Here is a 21,344-nt window from a genome sequence, read left to right on the forward strand (position 1 = left end):
ATATGTACCTCAGGTACCAAAGGTTTGTCTTCAGCATGTGATCAGCCATGTCTGGTAGTGGTGGTGAATGGCTTAGGGGCTGTGGATAATAAAAATAACATGTGGTGAGAAACCTGTTTAGTGTTTCTAACCAGAGAACACATCATCAAAAATGGAAACAGACACCCTCCACCCAAGATATTGAGGATTATTTCTCATAGTGCCTGGGAAGAACCATACAAAAAATGGGACAAAGATCCAGTTGCCAATCAATAAATGAGAAACAGGGACAGAGGCTGCCTATACGACTTAGTAATCAAGTTGTCATTGTTCATTTCTGCACATTTGAGTTTTTCTTGCTTGGGTGCCAAACCAAAGCACACTGAAGGGAACAGCTCAGAGTTTGCAGGACCTGTTCGTTATTTTTTCCACTGAGGTTTTGAGCTGTGAAACAAACAAAAGAAAAGAAAAAGAAGATGCCTTTAAATATTGGACACTTGGCAAGAAAACCTCCTGGTTTACAGAAAGTAAGATTCATCTCTCTCTTTCTCACAGAACTAGAATTCCACCCCCACCAAAGAATGTGCTCAAAGCTGTGAATAAGATCTGCCAGAGGGTTCCTTTTGTCTTAAGTGAAATAAATTTAAAATTAGGCCCAGCAGCTGCAACAGCTGTTTCAGCAGCCTGGCTTCCTCATGCTCAGCACTCACCATTCTTTTTCTGTTTTCACAGAATCACAAAGCAGGAGGGAATCAAAACAGAGAATCTAGTCCAATTCCTAGCTTAAATAGATTTCCTAAACCTTGTGAGGCAAATTAGGGAGTGCACAGTTTGTTTCTCATGCACTGGTCACAGGCACTCCAGTCTACTTGCTACCCTGATAGCACTTTGGAAGATGATGATGAACTTGTATTGTAAAACTCTCCGGCCTTTTAGAGGTATTACTATTTGCACATTACTGGAGGTGAATCAGGGGCGCCGTGCAAACTCTTACTGGTCCTTGAGTAATTCCGGCAAAGCGAACCAAAGAGTCCAAAGAACACTACAGCTATAGGCCTGTGCAATAAGCTTCATTTGGTATGCAAGCATGGGAGACTGTGATTGAAAAGGAACTTCTGAATGTTGTCTTACAAAGGCTAAAATGTGTTTGGGCCATGGAAAACGAGCGAAGTCCCAACTAAAGAAGATTGGCAACTTAAATTGATGGAATATGCATAGCTTGCGGACCTAGCATATACAGTATAAGATAAGAGAACAAGAAGAACATATGCTTAAAGAAGATTGTTCATTCAATATATGGAGGAAATTGTGTTTACAGTCATACCTCAGGTTACAGACGCTTCAGGTTGTGTTTTTTTTGGGTTACAGACCCGCTGAAACCCGGAAGTACAGGATTGGGTTACTTTCGGGTTTCAGGGGTCACACATGCGCAGAAGCACCAAATTGCAATCCGCGCATGTGCAGATGTGCCGCGGCAGGTTGCAAACACTGTGGGTTGCCAACATGCATCCTGCATGGATCACGTTGGCAACCCAAGCATCCACTGTATTTGAAAACATCGGCAGCATTAAGATAAATTCAACAGTGTAAATAAGTTTTGATGGCTGTAATAATGGAATACTGAATGGTTTAGTTTATAGAAAATATGCTGTGCAAAATGAACTATGTAAGGAGAGGAAGAGAAGTCATTGATATTTCAAGGTTGTTTAAGTGAATATTCTGAAATATAAAACAGAAATTTGATTTAAAAAAACAAACTCAAATGCGTTGGGGCTATGTGTTTTGAGACAGGTCACCCCATACTTAAAATAGACAATGCTTACCTCTTGACAATGGAGCTTTCAGCTGTCAGGCTAGCATCGTTGATAGCTTCATTCTCTATATCACAGGTGGGGAACCTATACCCCACCAGAGGTTGCTGTGCTCCCATTCCCCTCATTCCTTACCAATGGCTATACTGGTTGGGGCTGATGGCAGTATGATCTATTCTCCTGCATCCTCCAAGCTAATCACAGCCATTATTTCTTTGTGCGATTAGACTTCGTTGTTACAGCTTTCATGGGAATTCTTCCCATTTTGTCAGTACCATTTTTGAGCTGTGTCCCAAATTAAGCACTGTTCTCCAAACACCCAGCCACTGGCTGTGGCAGCTTGAAGAATATACTATTCCTTCTCAAACCTGGGCAGTGTACATACAGTAAAGAACGTTGGCACTCAATATTTTCATGCCACAACCTAAATGTCACTTAATTTGTATGGTCATCCAAGTATTGCCTCTATATAGATTCAAACACATGTGCCGATTGACATTGGGATCCTATGGCTTGGTTTTTTTAAAAAAGTGGCTAGTGCAGGCATAGGCAAACTCGGCCCTCCAGATGTTTTGAGACTACAAATCCCATCATCCCTGACCACTAGTCCTGTTAGCTAGGGGTGGTGGGAGTTGTAGCCCCAAAGCATCTGGAGGGCTGAGTTTGCCTATGCTTAAAGGTAAAGGGACCCCTGACCATTAGCTCCAGTCGTGGCCGACTCTGGGGTTGCGGCGCTCATCTCGCTTTATTGGTCGAGGGAGCCAGCATACAGCTTCTGGGTCATGTGGCCAGCAGGACTAAGCCGCTTCTGGCAAACCAGAGCAGTGCACAGAAACGCCGTTTACCTTCCTGCCAGAGCGGTACCAATTTATCTACTTGCACTTTGACGTGCTTTCGAACTGCAAGTGTGGCAGGAGCAGGGACCAAGCAATGGGAGCTCACCCCGTCGCAGGGATTCGAACCGCCAACCTTCTGATCGGCAAGTCCTAGGCTCTGTGGTTTAACGCTTGGACTAGTGTAAATATGCTGCTTAAAGAAAAAGAAAAGGCAGAAGGGTTCTCTTTTCCTTCCACTTCCCAATAGAAAACTCTTCATCCTGAGCAAAGGGGAAGGGGTCAGAGAGATCAACACATTCTTCCATAGGTGAAATGGTAACTGATACCCTTGCGGAATAGCACTTAATGTGCAAGCACTGGGAATTTATGAAGGTTTAGGTTGGAGAAAGCACACAAGAGCAGTTTGACTTTGAGAAGGTTGCCACCTGCTGTGGAAATTAAAGCACAGCACTGAGCTCGTGATCAAGAAGTAAACCACAAGCAGGAAAGACCTGAATCTAGGGCTCTTTTGAACGTCCCTTGAGGACACACCGTTTCCCTACATCCATGTCAGTGCAATATGCACATTTTGTAGACTATCTAAAGAACTATTATAATTGCATGAAAACGCAAGCAGGATTTGAAATATGAGCAACAGTCGAAAGACATTATGGCTAATTATAGACTGTTAAAAGTTAAAATATGCAGTATTAAAGGATAAACATGGGGGGGGGGATGGGAAGTCAATGGATTAATCCGTTGACAGTAAAGTATGTAAACTTTTGAGAACTAAATAAACAAAATAGCTTTTTTTAAAAGAAAACCTAAAAGAAAACCTAAAAGGTGATAAGTAACTGATATCTTCCAACACAATTTGTTGTCTTCTGTTATTTATGATGAATGTTTATGTACAAAAATGCACATATATATGTTTTCCTTTGTTTTCGTTTTTAAAACATTTTAGCCAGTTGCCCCACCCAAGAGTTGTTCCAGCAATGTCCCTCTGGCCATCCAAGAGCCTCTTTTAGCTGCTGAGAGTGAGTTTCTCTCCCCCCCCCCCAGCCAGGTGGAAATAAGCCTTGCAGCAGGGAGCAAGTATTCCTTCCAGCACTCATGGCAGCAGCAGTTTCAGTGAAAATTTTCAACTTTCTAATTCCCAAAATGAGGGTTGCTAAAAAGTTGTAACATGATCAGGGAATTCAAAAGATATTTTAGTTAAATTAATATAATTTAGTTTCACCTGGTAAGTAAAATGTGTGTAAAATTGCACGGAAATCATTAAAAATGATGGTCAAGTACTTGCAGCTATATTATATTATATTATATTATATTATATTATATTATATTATATTATATTATATTATATTATATTATACTATATTATACTATATTATATTATACTATACTATATTATATTATATTATTATTATTATTATTATATTATAATTATAATTTAGTATTGCCTGACATTTTCAGAAGGTAAAATTAAAAAATGTAAAGTCAGACATAAAGTCAGACTATGGGCACAGTCATTTTTTAGAGGTTTGGCAAAACTTTTTGCAAAAAACCACAAATTTGAGACCAGGCATAATGACGTTTTATTCCTGTAAGTTTATTATAACACTTGTAAGGTATCTTTTCCATCTTTTTCTCATGCTGGAACACTGTATGAGATGTTTTAAAAAGAAAAGCAGAAAAGGAATGCAATCACTTTGTCAATAGCAAGTTTCTGCTGCCCTCTATAGAGCAGTCTTAGAAGTGGAGACACTCAAAAATGGTCACCAAGAGCTGTGTTGTTGATCTATGGAGGGGAGTAGAGATACCATAATTTTTCGTGTATAAGACTATGTCTATTTCTTTAAAAATCATGCTAAAAAGTGGGGGCCGTCTTATACATGGGTAGTGCATAGGGCGGATGTTTGATTGGTTGTTGCCGAGGCTGTCAGTGGCTATTGTGCGTGTTATTGGTTGCACTTCGAGACCCCCAACCACCACCCAAAAAATGAAGAGACAGTGAAACAGGAGTCTAGTATAAGTTAGTGGGCAAAATTTGGGCCACAGCTTTATTGAATACAGAATGTGAGTGGCTTAGGCACTGGAATCATCCAAGCTAGATCAGACTCCCACTCGCTTCGTGGGGAATATGATAAAAGGGTGAAACACCGCCAGAGGGAGCCCCGCCGATGCAAACCGACTCAAGCTCATGCCCGGTGCCCCAGTGGGGTCCTAGTATGGCCCTAGCCCAGGAGTAGGCAACCTAAGGCCCTGGGGTTAGATCCGGCCCAATCGTCTTCTAAATCCGGCCTGCGGATGGTCCGGGAATCAGCGTGTTTTCACATGAGTAGAATGTGTCCTTTCATTTAAAATGCACCTCTGGGTTATTTGTGGGGCCTGCCTGGTGTTTTTACATGAGTAGAATGTGTGCTTTTATTTAAAATGCATCTCTGGGTTATTTGTGGGGCATAGGAATTCGTTCATTTTCCCCCTTCAAAATATAGTCCGGCCCAAGGGTGGACGTCCTTGGTGGACGTGCCCAAGGGTTAAGGCTTTCTGGGAAATGATTTATAATGAGTTAAAAAAGGTATTTAAGTATACCTTCCTTAAGAAACCAGAGGCCTTCCTTCTGGGCATTGTCGGCCAAGGGGTGTTAAAGAAAGACAAGACCTTTTTTATGTATGCAACAACAGCAGCAAGAATACTCATTGCAAAGTACTGGAAGACACAAGATTTGCCCACCCTGGAAGAATGGCAGATGCAACTGATAGAATATATGGAGTTGGCTGAAATGACCGGCAGAGTTCGAGACCTGGGAGAAGAGACGGTGGAAGAGGATTGGAAAAAATTTAAAGACTATTTACAAAAACATTATAAATTGTATGAATGCTAGGAGAATGCACGATTGAAAGAAACATGGCAGCAGTAACTTTATTGTAAGACATATGAGAATAAGTGATATTTAAGGAAATGATGAAATTTGAAGTAATATTATGTTCGAGTCAAGAAGTTTAACCCATGATAAAACCATGTAAAAGGTGGAACATAATATTTGAGATTTATACAATAGGAATGGAAGTAAGGCAACAAATTGCTGCATGTAACTATATGATTGAGAACGCGGGGAAGGGAGATGTGAGGAAGTCCAAAGATTATGAAAGTATGATCTGTGGACAACTTTTACCTTATTTGTATTTTCTTTCTTCTATTTTTTCTTTACTCTATAATTCTACTTTATATTTTTGTATGTTATATGGTGATGGTGATTTGTATGTTTGGTGTTTTAAAAATTGCAATAAATATCTTTTTTTTAAAATAAAAAAATATATATATATAGTCCGGCCCACCACATGGTCTGAGGGACGGTGGACCAGCCCATGGCTGAAAAAGGTTGCTGACCCCTGCCCTACCCCTACCGCGGGGTTTTGGACAAGACCCATGGACGCACCTCCCCTCCCCACACATTGCTGATCCAATGCTGACCGCCAAACCTTACAAAGTTGTGACGATTGCTACACGGTAGGCGAAAACCAAATGGCTCTGCCAATCTTCCGCATAGAAGAATTCATACCAGGCCCCCATTGCAAAACAGGCAACCAACAACGTCCATAGCAAGGCCAACGCACCAGATAAAGGGGGGGGGGTGTAAATGGGTGGGTGGGTGATCCGCTGCATGAAGGCAAAAAGGTCCAGCAAATATCGTGCAGGGTTTAAATACCCACAGTTTGTTTCTCACTCTTCCCCTTGCCAATAATCTACAGACCAGGCTTTCATTCAGAATAAGCAATCTTTCCCCTACCAGGAGAGCTAAAAAGTAAAATAAAAATAGAGTTTGTGAGAAGGCACTGAAAACAGCATGATGAAGGCACTTGCTGGGTGCCAATAAACATTGAGTTCCAAAGAGCGACTGCGGCCACACTGAACTATCGATCCCTTGCCAAGTGCAGAAGTGGGGTGCTTATACACAAGTCAGGTGCTTCTGCTATTTTGGGTTCGGATGGGGGAGAAGGAGGGACAGGGAACAAAGAACAGCACAGGGTTGGTTTCAAGAGGACTTTCTAGCAGCCCCACATTTTTCTTTATTGCTTTTTATCTCTGATCTCCGTTCTCATCTCTGATCTCATACCTTACCTATTATCTCTCTTCTTATCTTCTTATCACCTCATTTTTATCCCCTCTGCCGTAGAATGGAGAAATTTCTAGGGCTATTGAGCTAAAGAAGGATGCATCAGCCACACTGTATGGCAAGTTCAACATCTTTAGAAATTTAATAAATTAAAATAATAATAATAATAATAATAATAATAATAATAATAATAATAATAATATTTACACCCCACCCATCTGGCTAGGCTTCACCAGCCATTCTGGGCAGCTTACAGCACACAAAAAATTGTAAAACATTAGACATTCTGTTTACAGAATTTCTAGAAATTTAATAAAGATATAAATAACAAAACCATCTTGTAATGACCAACTCCCCCATCCCCTTTATAAAGCACAGAGTGAAGAGGAAGAAACTGGCCATTGTGATTACAAAGTTATTTTAACATCTACTTAAAATTCACTGTTTAGCATCTCTTTGCCTGTTGTCTGATTTCAATATCCGGCCCTTTTTTCTTTTTGCTTGTTGATTGAATGTATGGGCAGGAAACATGCTGTGCCATTAGCAGAATTTTAGAACAAGTGTGTCTCCTGATTTGTCGGCGGGAAGATTATTCTTTCCACCCACCCTCACATACATTCACAACATTGAAGCACACCAGGCTCCTTGTGTTTACTGAGACACGGCAGAGAATATCATAGCTTTAAGAAATATGATTTATTCAACTATTTACACCTTCAGACTGCATAGAGGGAGTCCAGATCTTACAGCATGGGTAGGCAAACTAAGGCCCGGGGGCCAGATCCGGCCCAATCGTCTTCTAAATCTGGCCTGTGGATGGTCCGGGAATCAGCATGTTTTTACATGAGTAGAATGTGTTCTTTTATTTAAAATGCATCTCTGGCTTATTTGTGGCACCTGCCTACTGTTTTAAATGAGTAGAATGTGTGCTTTTATTTAAAATGCATCTCTGGGTTATTTGTGGGGCATAGGAAGTCATTCTTTTTTTCTTCTTCTCCAAAATATAGTCCGTCCCCACAAGGTCTGAGGGACAGTGGAGTGGCCCCTTGCGGAAAAAGTTTGCTGACCGCTGTCTTACAGCATGGTCATTTGAAGAGGGGCTTGTGGCCAGAGTAGTGCAGCCATGAAGTCTCTCCCTTGACTCCCTTTAGCCAGCCTGGTCCATACTAGACAATCCATTCAAACTGAAATGTGGATGAGCATGCCAATTTCAGTTTCTCATTTTTGCAGTCTTCAGTTCAGTTCATCCCATTTCTGTGTCTTTTTCCCCCAGGCTGTGAGTCCTGGAAGACCTGTTTCTTGACTTGCTGGTCTTTCCCCACCTTGCCTGGGAGGAGCTTGGACTGACTCCAGCTACAATCTGCACACAGCTTACAGCTGGGCGGCTACATTGCAAAATCCAAAGACTTGCATATTTTGATGCATAGTTGTGCTTTGATTCATTGTGTCTCCAGGGTTTCGACCCTGGGAACCTTCCAGCCCTACCTGGCTGGCAATGCTACTCTTGCAGGCTGAGGTGATGCTCCACCTGTGAGCAATGACCCTCCCTCAGGGTCTCCTTCAAATCTATTTGTAGAGTCAGTAGCAGAGCTGTAGCTAGGTGATTTTGTGCTCCTGGCAGAACCATCCAGATTGTACCCCCTAGCCATGGACAAATTAGCTCTTCTTTCTGCTTCTCCTCCACCCATTCGGTCCACTGTCTATGTGGTCTAAACCACTGAACCTCTTGGGCTTGCTGATCAGAAGGTTGGCGGTTCAAATCCCCATGACAGAATGAGCTCCCATTGCTCTGTCCCAGCTCCTGCCAACCTAGCAGTTCGAAAGCACACCAGTGCAAGTAGATAAATAGGTACCGCTGTGGCAGGAAGTGTTTCTGTGCACTTTGGTTTCTGTCATGGTGTTCTGTTGTGCCAGAAGTGGTTTAGTCCTGTGGCCACATGACCCAGAAAGCTGTCTGTGGACAAATGCCGGCTCCCTCGGCCTCAAAGTGAGATGAGTGCCTCACCCCATAGTCTCCTTTGACTGGACCTAACCACCCAGAGGTCCTTAACCTTTACCTATTTAAAACCATTTCTTATGAGGCAATAATAAATATTTATATTTATGGACTTTTTAAAGCCAATTTTGTGCCTCCCCCATCGCCTGCGCCCCGGCAGGGGCCCACATTACCACCCCCAAGCTATGGCCCTGGTCAGTAGACCTAAGTAACACTATCAAAATAGCATTTCTTGCTTCTTCAACTAAGCAGCATATAAAGCTGCAAAGTTTCTTCTTCCCCAATTGGTGCAGTGCAGGGTGGGGGGAGTATATTTTTGAAGAGCATTTGCCTGAGAAATACAATACAGTGGTACCTCAGGTTACATACGTTTCAGGTTACAGACTCCGCTAACCCAGAAATAGTGCTTCAGGTTAAGAACTTTGCTTCAGGATGAGAACAGAAATCGTGCTCCAGTGGCGCAGCAGCAGCAGGAGGCTCCATTAGCTAAAGTGGTGCTTCAGGTTAAGAACAGTTTCAGGTTAAGTACGGACCTCCGGAATGAATTAAGTACTTAACCCGAGGTACCACTGTACTTTGAAATGCTTTGATTTTTTCCAAAACGGAAGACCCAACTGTCGTTCTTCACCATGCACAAGCCTGACGAAAACCACTTCTCTGGCAAATGCTTGTTATATTCCAGATTCACCTACAAAAGCATTTCTCTGCTCATCAGGCTTTGTTTCTTCCGCTTTTACCATTGTTCGCAATAATCTGGTTTTCAGGGTTAGTGCGTAAGACTAGGTAAACAAGGTCCAGTTGTGTCCTACCTCACAGGGTTGTTGTGAGCATAAAAAGAGAGGGAGGAGGACTACATATGCCACCTTGAGCTATATGGAAGAAAGGTGGGGTATCAATTTCAAAGTACCGTAATTATTTTTAAAATGGCTGGAAAGCGCTGTAGTATGAATGGGTTGTTGTTGTTTTTTTTAAAAAAAATCCATTACAGCAGTTTGATTTCCATTTTAGTGCACATGTCTGTGCTTATTTTTAGGTAAAGGTAAAGGGACCCCTGACCATTAGGTCCAGTTGTGACCGACTCTGGGGTTGCGGCGCTCATCTCGTTTTACTGGCCGAGGGAGCCGGCGTATAGCTTCCGGGTCATGTGGCCAGCATGACGAAGCCGCTTCTGGCGAATCAGAGCAGCGCACGGAAACGCCGTTTACCTTCCTGTCAGAGCGGTACCTATTTATCTACTTGCACTTTGTGCTTTCGAACTGCTAGGTTGGCAGGAGCAGGGACCGAGCAACGGGAGCTCACCCCGTCACGGGGATTTGAACCGCCGACCTTCTGATCGGCAAGTCCTATGCTCTGTGGGTTAACCCACAACGCCACCCGCATCCCTGAAGTGCTTATTTTTAGGGCTGTGTTAAAGTCACAACATTAAATATACATACAATTTCACAAAATGAAAATATGTAGACCAGCAGGAGGATAACTTCCCATGCAAAGGATGGCAGCCCTCTGCGTCTGCTGCTTGGTCCCGCAGGCATTCGGCAAAACACCTTTGTGGTGCAGTTGGCTTGCTTAATTGTGCAAAACAAAATCTTTCTGTTCACAACGGTCAGTGAAAACTGCAGAGCGCTTCAGTCACTTTGCTGCCACAGAGCAGCCAAGGCACAATTCTGCTTTGATCAATAGGTGGGGCTGTTGTTGCATTACTTGCGATCAAGACTGTCAGCATAAAACAGAAAATGCAAGTTTGCAGAAAGGCTGAAAACAAATTTACCTAATTGTGTGTGTGTGTGTGTGTGTGTGTGTGTGTGTGTTGCAGGAAAGGAAACCAAGGTAGTTAAAGGATTTCAACAGCAAAATTTATAAAAGGAGGGTTAAAGCATAGGCAGCCCCATCGTCTTGTATCATTGTCCTCGACCTGTGTATGTCTTCTAAAAGTCAGATAGCTGTTTATTTCCTTGTTTGTTTATTTACAGAATTTATGGAAATTTGGGAAATAAATAAATAACAAAACCATCTTGTAATGACCAACTCCCCCCACCCATTTTTTTAAAGCACAGAGTGAAGAGGAAGGAATTGGGCATTGTGATCACAAAGTTATTTTAACATCTGCTTCCAATTCACATTTTAGTCTCTCTTTGCTTGCTGTCTGATTTCAATATCTGGCCTTTTTGTGCTTGTTGATTGAATGTATAGGCAGGAAACATGCTGTGCCATTAGCAGAATTTTAGAAGAAGTGTGTCGCCTGATTTGTCGGTGGGACGATTATTCTTCCCACCTACTCTCACACACCAGGCTCCTTGTGTTTACTGCACATTATCATATGAAGCTGCCAAATGCTGAATCAGACCACTGTGCATCTTGCCCAATATTCTCAACTCCAGCCTGCCCCAATATCAGACATGGCAGCTATTGAACATTACATAACTGTATGAGTGCTTAGTTCGACACAGAGTGCACACTCAAATGTAGCATGTGAACACTCATCAAGTTGGATACTAGCCAGCATTTTCATTACAACATTTAGCTTTGTGTTTCCAATGAAATGGCCGGCTCCTGAAGCATTTCAAGAAAAGAATTTAAAGTGGATTGATTACATTTCCCTTCAAAATTATAGGAAGGGCTTTGAATGCCAGCATCACCATTTCCTTCATTTGGTTCAGGGATTTTATTTTCAGTATCAACAGGACTCCATTTTTGCACCACACACAGACACTTTTAATTGTTCTCCAAGGTGGGGGAAGGGACAACGCGGGATAAAATCAGAAACTGGAATGGCTTCCGTAATACTTGGGCTGTCCCTGGAAAATCGGGACATTGGAGGGTATGCTAACCGTGTGCTTGAACTCAAGCTGAATTACATCTTTCCCAAAACCATTCCCCTTGCTTCTTTTATCCCTTCGGTTTCAGTGACAAACACCTCAGCCTTATGCAGGAATTCGCCCCGCACCCCAAATCAAGTATCTTCGGCTGCTCATGCAAATTGTCTCCACACAGTAAGGGAAAGACTGGCGTGAAGCAGTCATGCAGCTATCATTTACTCTGAAGCTGGAGTCGGGTGCTGAGAACAGGCATCAAAGCTCTTTTAAGTCACTTCGTTCAAATGTTATCCTCTCTGTGATGTCCGTAACACCAGCGTGCCCATACAAAGAAGCCACCCTCCTGCACTGCCAGAAGATGAGCCAGTATCTAAGGTTACGGTTGAAAGGAAAACTCAGAGCTTGGAGCAAGCGGCTCAGCCTTGCCTCACCTGTCAACCCTCCTGGTGCTGCCTGAGTACAAATCAAACAAGAGGGCCATTAGAGATATTGGTAAGGATGGGGACAAGAACTTCACTGAAGTTAAAAGGCTGGTGCTCGGTTCAAGAGTAAATTGCAAAAGAGCAGGCAATGTCAAGAGCTTGCTTTATACCTCTCTTTGGCTTCAGCTGGAGTCTGCTCTGGACTGCTGAGTGTTTGGGCAAGACGTTCTCAAACAAGCAAGGCAAGGCATACACCATTTGCTGCTCCTTGTAATGGTGAGTTGCTCAGACTGACAGGCCAGGGCTTTATTGTGGCAGACACTAATAGTATGCAGTTTGAAGTGACTGGATGCATAATAACTGACCAGGCCCATAAAGATAGTATTCAAATTTACCAGCAGAATCATAGAGTTGGAAGAGACCTCAAGAGTCATCTAGTCCAACCTCCTGCAATGCAGGAATCCCAGCTAAAGCATCCATGACAGATGACCACCCAACCTCTGCTTCAAAACTTCCAAGGAAGGAGAGTCCACAACTTCCAGAGAGAGAGAACGTTCCACTGCTGAACAGCTCTTTCCGTCAGAAAGTTTTCTCTGAAGTTTAGTCTGAATCTCCTTTCTTGTAACTTGAAGCCATTGGTTGGAGTCCCTTCCCCCCCGCCCCAGAGCAGGAGAAAACAAGCTTGCTCCATCTTCCATTTGATAGCTATTGAGATATTTGAAGATGACTGTCATATCTCCCCTCAGACTCCTCTTTTCCAGGCTCAACATATCCAGCTCCCTCAAATGATCCTCATAAGGTTTGATTTCCAGACCCTTGACCATCTTGGTTGCCCTCCTCTGTGCACATTGCAGCTCGTCAACATCCTTCTTAAATTGTGGTGCCCAGAATTGGATACAATATTCTAGGTGTGGTCTGACCAAGGCAGAATAGAGTGGTACTATTACTTCCGTTGACCTGGACACTATACTTCTATTGATGCAGCCTAGAGTAGCATTAGGGATGCGGGTGGTGCTATGGGTTAAACCACAGAGCCTAGGGCTTGCCGATCAAAAGGTCGGCGGTTCGAATCCCAGTGACGGGGAGAGCTCCCGTTGCTCGGTCCCTGCTCCTGCCCACCTAGCAGTTCGAAAGCATGTCAAAGTACAAGTGGATAAATAGGTACTGCTCCGGTGGGAAGGTAAACGGTGTTTCCGTGCACTGCTCTGGTTCGCCAGAAGCGGCTTAGTCATGCTGGCCACATGACCCGGAATCTGTACGCCAGCTCCCTCGGCCAGTAAAGTGAGATGAGCAGTGCAACCCCAGAGTCGTCTGCGACTGGACCTATGGGTCAGGGGTCCCTTTACCTTTACCTAGAGTAGCATTAGCTTTTTTGCTACTGCATCACACTGTTGACTTATGTTAAGCTTGTGGTCCACCAAGACCCCTAGATCCTTTTCACACGCCAGATGTCTCCCATTTCACATTTGTGCATCTGGCAGGGCTGGCCAGAGCAAGAACTCCTCCCAATACAATACACAGGCATCCTAGCTCAGTGCAAAGGGGTTATGGATTGTGGCCTCACCATACAGGGAGTCAAGCAACAACCAAACATCTATAACTTGTAGAACTGTAAAACAAATAGAGTGGTGGAGCTATTCTGCACACTGGGCCATCAATAAACTTCTTTAAGCTCTGATTTCAGGCTCATTACTATTCGCAATGATTTTCAAAGCAGTTTAATTTTTCAGACCAAAGGTGGGGATGCATCAGTAGGAGCGAGAAATATCTCATCCACTGTCAGTGATCTAAGCAGATATGACTCCCAATGATACCTTAAGGATATAGTGTTATCTTTCCCCGCACATTACTCCCGTTTGCATTTACAAACAGTAATTTGCAATGATGTGTGATGCTTGGTGAGATGTCAGCGTGAAAGATTTTGCAAAACAAGCAGGCAGCCCTAGTGATGCATTACAAAAGCAAGAAAACATAAGCCAAGATTCACAGAGTGGGAATAAATGTCCGGGATAAAATGTATCAGCTCCCTCGCTTCCTGTTCTCCCTCGCCTCCCAAAATGACCCCTCTGGGCTTCTTTATGGCTTCAACATGTGTCTGGAGTTGCAGTTTTGCAGCACAATCCAGTGTCTCTTTACTAGGGCTGTTCACAGTCTACTCTGATTCACCCTTTCGGTTCTGGCTATGACTCCTGGATCAGGCCTATTTGCCTTGTACAAGCCAGGGGACCACCTATCCCACCCTGGATTTATGTCTGATGGTATTTTTTTTTAAATCCTATTTTAAAATAGTGTTACAAAAGTTGGGTGGTACCCCCATTCTCTGCTGAGCAATAGCAAGATCCTAGGGGGTTCCAGGCACTCACCCAGGATTCTCCATTATGGAGAACGGAGACTTGGCAGAGAATGTCAGAGCTTTAAGAAATATTATTTATTCACCTATTTACACCTTCAGACTGCATAGGGAATCCAGATCTTATAGCATGGTCATTTCAAGAGGGGCTTGTCACCAGAGTAGTGCAGCTATGGACTCCAGGTCATCTCTCCCAGCCTCCCTTCAGCCAGCCTGGTCCATACTAGACAATCTATCCAGACTGAAATACGGATGAGCATGCCCATTTCAGTTTCTCTCATTTTTGCAGTCTTAAATTCAGTTCATTCCATTTCTGCGTCTTTTTTTTTTTTAAAGCCAGCACAGAAATTCATCTGAATTTTTTCATCTTGGCTATGAGTCCTGGAAGACCTGGTCCTTGTCTTTCGTTTTCTTTTTAACCGATTAATCATTAACATTTATTGAAGAAGTTTTCCCGGCATAATAAATTTGGGAAGTAGTTAATACCATTTGCTTATTTTACATTCCAAAATATTCATTTAGACAATCTTAAATCAATGACTTCCCTTCTTCTCTTTTTGTGGTTCGTTTTGCATACCACACATCCCTGCATATTTTACATGCACTAAACCGTTCAGTAATCCATTGATACACCACCAAAACTTATTTACACTGTTGAATTTATCTTAATGCTACCAGTGTTTTTAAATGATACACAGTTTTCACCCATATATTCAGTAAACATTTCCCAGTCTTCTTTAAACACATGTTCTTCTTATTCTCTTATTCTATATGTTAAATCTGCAAGCTGCACGTATTCCACCAGTTGAAGTTGCTGTTTGTCTTTGGTTGGGACCTTGCTTGTTTTCCATTTTACCTGTTCCTTGTCTTGCTGGTCTTTTCCCACCTGGCCTGGGAGGAGCTTGGACTGACTCCAGCTACAATCTACACACAGCTTACAGCTGGGTGGCTACATTTCTGTGTCTTCTTTTTCCAGTCTGTGAGTCCTGGAAGACCTGCTTCTTGTCTTGCTGGTCTTTTCCCACCTGGCCTGGGAGGAGCTTGGACTGACTCCAGCTACAATCTACACACAGCTTACAGCTGGGCGGCTACATTGCAAAACCCAAAGATGTGCATACTGTATTTTGACGCATAGCTGTGCTTTGATTCAGTCTGTCTCCAGAGGGTTGAACTGGGGAAACTTCCAGCCCTACCTGGCTGGCAATGCTGGTGACTCTTGCAGGCTGAGGTGATGCTCCACCCCTGAGCAATGACCTTTCCCCAGGGTCTCCTTCAGTGTAAAATAGTGTTGCATGTGAGGGACTAGGGGCTGAGGCAGAAAGCCTTTGCTGCACCAATAGGGTTTATAAAGCTCAATATTCACCTATGGAATGGCAGAGGGCATGGCACAAAAGAGATGAAAAGGGTGCTGGGGGAAAATAAGAAGTTCCTTGTTTCTCACCAGCTTCCCGGCAGTTATTAATTTGTATGGCTCTGCTGAGTCTAGCAGAGTTCGGCCTGTCTATATTAGCTGGGGACTGGACTGCCTATCTTTTCTACCAGTTACTGAGGGCGGTGTAGGAATTAATGAACTAATTCATCTATGTCTCAGCAACTATCAGCACTGGTGTCAGCTTTAACAAGGACAGTGGTGGAATGGCCAGGACTGTTTTTAACCTTTCACATCCTCCCAGGCTTCAGTGCAAAGGATGCATTTATTCTGTGTCTCAGGATACCAAACATTTTCCTCGAGGGCTAGTTTGGATGCTTCGGATGTGAGAATCGATGGCCTTTTCTCTAAATACCTTGTTAAAAAAAGAAGCTAGATCTGGTAAACTTTAAAATCTCTTTTTTATTTTTATGAAATTTGTTTTTTCAAATTAAAATTTTACAGAGGTATTTCAAACATAAATCATAAAGACAAGATTCCAAGGAATCTCCTGGACTTCCATCCTCCTATTATTAATCCTTTCCTCCCGCATCTTTTATGGTAATCCAAAACATTAACCTCTTCCATTATGTCCAGAATTCAACCTTAAACTACAAGTGATGTTCCAATCCTACTAACGATTTTAACTCTTTACAATGGTGTTTAAGGCGAGTTATAAATTTCCCCCATCCCTTGTTAAAATTTTGGTCTTCCTGATTTCTGACTCTTCTGGTCATTTTAGCCATTTTAGCCATTTCAGCATAGTCCATTAACATCACCTGCTATTCTTCTCTGGTAGGAACTTTCTCTTATTTCCATCTCTGGGCCAGTAACATTTTATGTATGCCACCACAGCTGCACAGGTGTTACTGGTAGACTTTAAAACAGGCATAGGCAAACTACGGGCCTCCAGATGTTTGGGACTACAATTCCCATAATCCCTGACCACTGGTCCTGTTAGCTAGGGATGATGGGAATTGTAGTCCCAAGCCTCTGGAGGGCTGGAGTTTGCCTATGTGTGCTTTAAAATCTCACCCACCATGCTATCTGCAAAATCTATAGGGATTTTGTATGAGGAGGCTTGCGTGTTCAAGAACTCCCAACGAAACTTTCCAATCTACCTTCCTTGTGAATATTCAGAGTTAGCATTTATGTTGCGCTTGGGTGTTTTACAAGCAGTTCTGCAAAACCTTATAAAAATCCTGCAAGATGCCTACTCACAGTCAGGTAGATGATGTCGATAGCAAATAGGGGTTTGTGGATGGTCACTTGCATAAGGCTTTCCTTGAGCTCATTACAGAGGGGATTCAAGATTTGGATGATAACCTCCCTGGTTCTACAGCTAGTTTCCTTATCACTACACTATACAGTGGTACCTCGGGTTACAGATGCTTCAGGTTACAGACTCCACTAACCCAGAAATAGTACCTTGGGTTAAGAACTTTGTTTCAGGATGAGAACAGAAATTGTGTGGCGGCAGTGAGAGGCCCCATTAGCTAAAGTGGTACTTCAAGTTAAGAACAGTTTCAAGTTCAGATCGAATTAAGTTCTTAACCTGAGGTACCACTGTAGTTGCTCTTGGTGTGGCTTGCTATATTTTATGTGTGAAAGGGAAAATGAGCAAGTGTGTGAGTGGCAGAGGTGAGACAAGGGTGATGTCAGGCAGGGGCGGAGCAAGGGTTGCGGTGGATGTGGTCTGCCCCAGTTCAATCAATCAATTTCTTTATTCGACCGATAGTCAGAATTAAAACATTGCACATGTTGTCACCACTGGGGGGGGGGGTGACAAAATGCCAGGCGGCACTCACCGTGGGGCATGCAGTGCGCCAAAGCCACATGTCTCTCCTGGGAGAGACGCGGTGGCTTGGGTGTGCGCAGGCTTCACGCTGCCCAGACGGGCTGCCTGCTGTTAGTGAAGGTAAGTGAAGACAATATGAAGAACAAGTAACTTCCCCCTTCAAAAGACCTGCTTAAAAAAAGATGCTTTTTTGACATTGTTGAAACTTGAGTTTTATCTCAGTCCTAGTAGTTTATTCCAAGAGGACATGGATCCTCTCCCCCCCCCCAAAAGGGGCCACTTAATTTTACTTTTTATTCTTTCAGTGTAACTTTAGAGCTGTTAGACACGTGCCAATTTTCTATCGATTTTAGCCTCCCCAGATGAGCTTCTGAATGTCTCAAGAGTGATTTGATATAAAGTTGACATACATCTGGCTGATCTAAAGAGACTTTATCAAGGATTCTGTGAGAAGTGCCTTAAGTTATGTGCTGATATGCATGGATGAAAAGTGACATCAGAGGCACACGAGGAGAAAATGGAAACACATTTTTTCAAGTTCAGGCCGAGGTGGAACTCAGTGTGGCTTCAGAGTGGTTCACACATTTTTTGCCATTTGATGGGCACTTCATTCACTCGCCCCACTGAAACCGCGCTGTGCCTTTGAGGTGATACAAAAAGCTCTCTCTGTGATGACTTACTCACACATGCAAGGCATTACTCAGTGCTGCAGTCAGCAAGTGCAAAGGAGGCACGGGTGAACCACGCCTTAAAATACAGATGATAAGAAGAAAGCTGAAGTAAAGTACTGCATACATTTAAAAGTAAAGATGTCTTCTTAAATGCACGCACAAACTTTTCAGAGGGGTGCAGCAAACATGCAAATACCATTAGCTGTGCCATTGGGGGAATGAACTCTGATCTGAATCATAGCTGTCAACTTACAGATTTGAAAACAAGGGACCAGCAGCCTCAAAAATAAGGGATCAGCAGTCAAAATAAGGGATTCTCCCAGCACAGGTATGTTCAACTTCTGAGCGCCTCCAAGCCAAAGGCAGAAAGCCCAGCCAGCAGCCAAACGAAGCCTCAAGTGGTGGTTCCCACAGCGCAGCAACCCGGCAAAGGGGATGCAGCAAGGAAAACCACTGTCACCTCTCCGCTGGGAAGCGCTGAGCAAAGGCGAGTCCCCAGGCAACGCAGCTGATTTGATCGGCACAAGGCATGCTAGCTCCATCCCCCAGTCATTCTTAGACTCCTTATTGGGTGAGCAACACAGCCAAGCAACACAGTTGGAGCCTCCCTCCTCCCTGGCCAGCAGGGAGGGAGGGAGAGGAGCTGCTTCCTTTGAAACCCGGGAAATTTAAGGGACATGATCAATAAGGGACAGCAGTGGGATACAGCACTGGGATAAGGGACTTTCCCACCAAATAAGGGACGGCTGACAGCTATGGTTCAAAATTCCCTGCTTCTGGAATGTGAGCTGAGAGAGAGGAGTTTTGGCCTAGCTTTACCCTGACATGCTAGCTTTCTACATCCAGGTGGCTTTTAATATGAGACATTCAAATATATTATCTCCTCCCAACGTTGACATAGGGGCGGAGGAGGCTTCAGCTCCCCCAATAGTTTTGGGCAGGGGGCAGCACCTCCCAAAATTGAGGGGGCCGTCATCCCCCGCCACTGCTGGGTACCCTCCATGTGACCCAGCCTCTGCCCAACAGCCAAGTAGCCAGGTGGCAGCTGGGACAGGTGTTGGAGATCTTTGCTTCAGTCATCTCAGCCTTTGCCCGGCAGCCCAGGAGCCGGGCAGAGACTGGGACAAGCAAGCACAGAGATTACCCTCCATGTGTCCTCCCCAGCACATGCCAGGTGGTGTCACGTGATGTGTCATGTGACATGTCATGTGATCACACCCCCTCAATGTGGGGGGCAAGTCGGCACCCCTGTCTCCTCCACTCTGATTCTTGGAGGTTTATCTTCCCTCAGTCTTCCCTCAGCTCCTCTCTCTGATTTCTCAACTCATGTTATTCTCTGCATACTGTAAAATTGTATATATCCTTTTATTATCTGTCTACTATATTAACCCCCAATAAATTTGTATATGTTTATCCAAAACCTGCCAAGGACTCTAATTCATTTCTCTTCTTCCTTCAAGTTTTTAACTAATAACTTAGATTTATTTCTGTTTAATTTAAATCCTGCCACTTCCCCAAATTTTTGAATCTTTTCTATAACTCTAGGGAGAGATATCTTTTTATTTTTTTATTTATTTGCTCTATTGATTTCAAAAAGAAAACAAACCGTCAACCAAAACACTTTAACACATTACAAAAAAGATATAATAGTTTCATAATACGGATCTTCTGTGGCAACTTCCCATCACCCCGTCATCGTTCCTGGTTCCTTAACACTTTTTGGTTTATCACACGTATCTGATTCCTGGAGGTTTCAAAGCTCTTACTTCCAACCTTATAATTCTATGATTCTAAGATAGTACAATCACTTGAGGACAGTACCATTTATCTCCCACTTTTTGGAACATTTAGGGTAGCTGTTAAATATGCCGCTGAAAATTAGGAGACAAACCTGACATTGTTACTTAGCGTAGGAGGGACACACACACACACACACACACACACACAGAAATTCCCAGTGAGTGAGAGTAAAGAGGCTGTTGCTGAGCCGGAGGAAAGCCTCGGGAGAGTTTCGCTACACGCTTCAACGCAAGATGAGCTGAATACATTGCTTGAGAACGTTGTAGCTAGTGGCCTCATTTATCATACTGACAAGGATACTGACAGCTATCTGCAGTAATTCATCAGAGCAATGGTTGACTAGCAATGAGGGCTAGCTAGCCGGGAGCTTATGTAGGCTGCCTCTCTCTCTCTATGAGTGTGTGTGTGTGTGTGTGTGTGTGTGTGTGAGAGAGAGAGAGAGAGAGAGAGAGAGAGAGAGAGAGATGGAGCTGTTTGAAACAAAAATCCCGGGGTTTTCAACGTTTGCATTGCTTCTGTCATGTTTTATTCATTGTGCTTAATGGAAAGCAAACAGGGTCCCACATTTAATGCAGATTATTCCACTGAACTGTCTTGATTTGCACAACCCTGCAGGGAGGTATTCCTGTTCTTCCTTTCAACTGTGTGCATTTGAGTTGCTGCTTCCAGCTGTTGATCACCTTTGCTCTCATGGTCGACATAAGAAAAGAGAGTTGTTGCATTTTAAAACAAGTTCAGACTGCAGAGACGTGGACAGAGAAGGAGTAACTAAAAATGGAAGCTGGCTTTTTGCACAGCCTGCCTTGGGAATTCAATTGCTCTGACTCATTAAATAGCATGTTATTATTATTATTATTATTATTATTATTATTATTATTATTATAAAATCTGCTGCTTATGAAGAGGCAAATGAATGGAGCTGTCTGTCTAGTGACTGATGCATTTCTAAGAGCAGGCTAAGTTAGAAATCCATGGCATCAACAAATGTGTAAAGATGCAATAGGAAATATAACTTTAAATCTGGCAAAGATATGTTGGAAAAGTAATGGGTGCAAAAAAGGCGTGAGTCAAATGCATGCTGACAACACAATGGCTTTCTGCTTTCTGCTCTTTATTGTGTTCTTTAGCTGGGGATTCTGTTAGGCTGCAATGATTCTAGGTCCCTCTGCAGTTAAGTCCCTGTTGCTTCCTTTTAAGAAAGCTTCGTGCTTTTGAGCTTTTTTTGCAGAAGTGTAGTTCAGAAAAATCACTCCAGCCAAGAAGGTTGCTGTGCATAGGAATTCACTGAGGAGTGGCAGCGAGCGAGCGAGAGAATATTGAGGTGAATAACTGAAGAGGTGTGATTGCTCACTTCTCTGAGT

The sequence above is a fragment of the Podarcis liolepis genome, assembly GCF_965112155.1.
Source record: "Podarcis liolepis genome assembly, chromosome: 17".
Taxonomy (NCBI): Eukaryota; Metazoa; Chordata; class Lepidosauria; order Squamata; family Lacertidae; genus Podarcis; species Podarcis liolepis.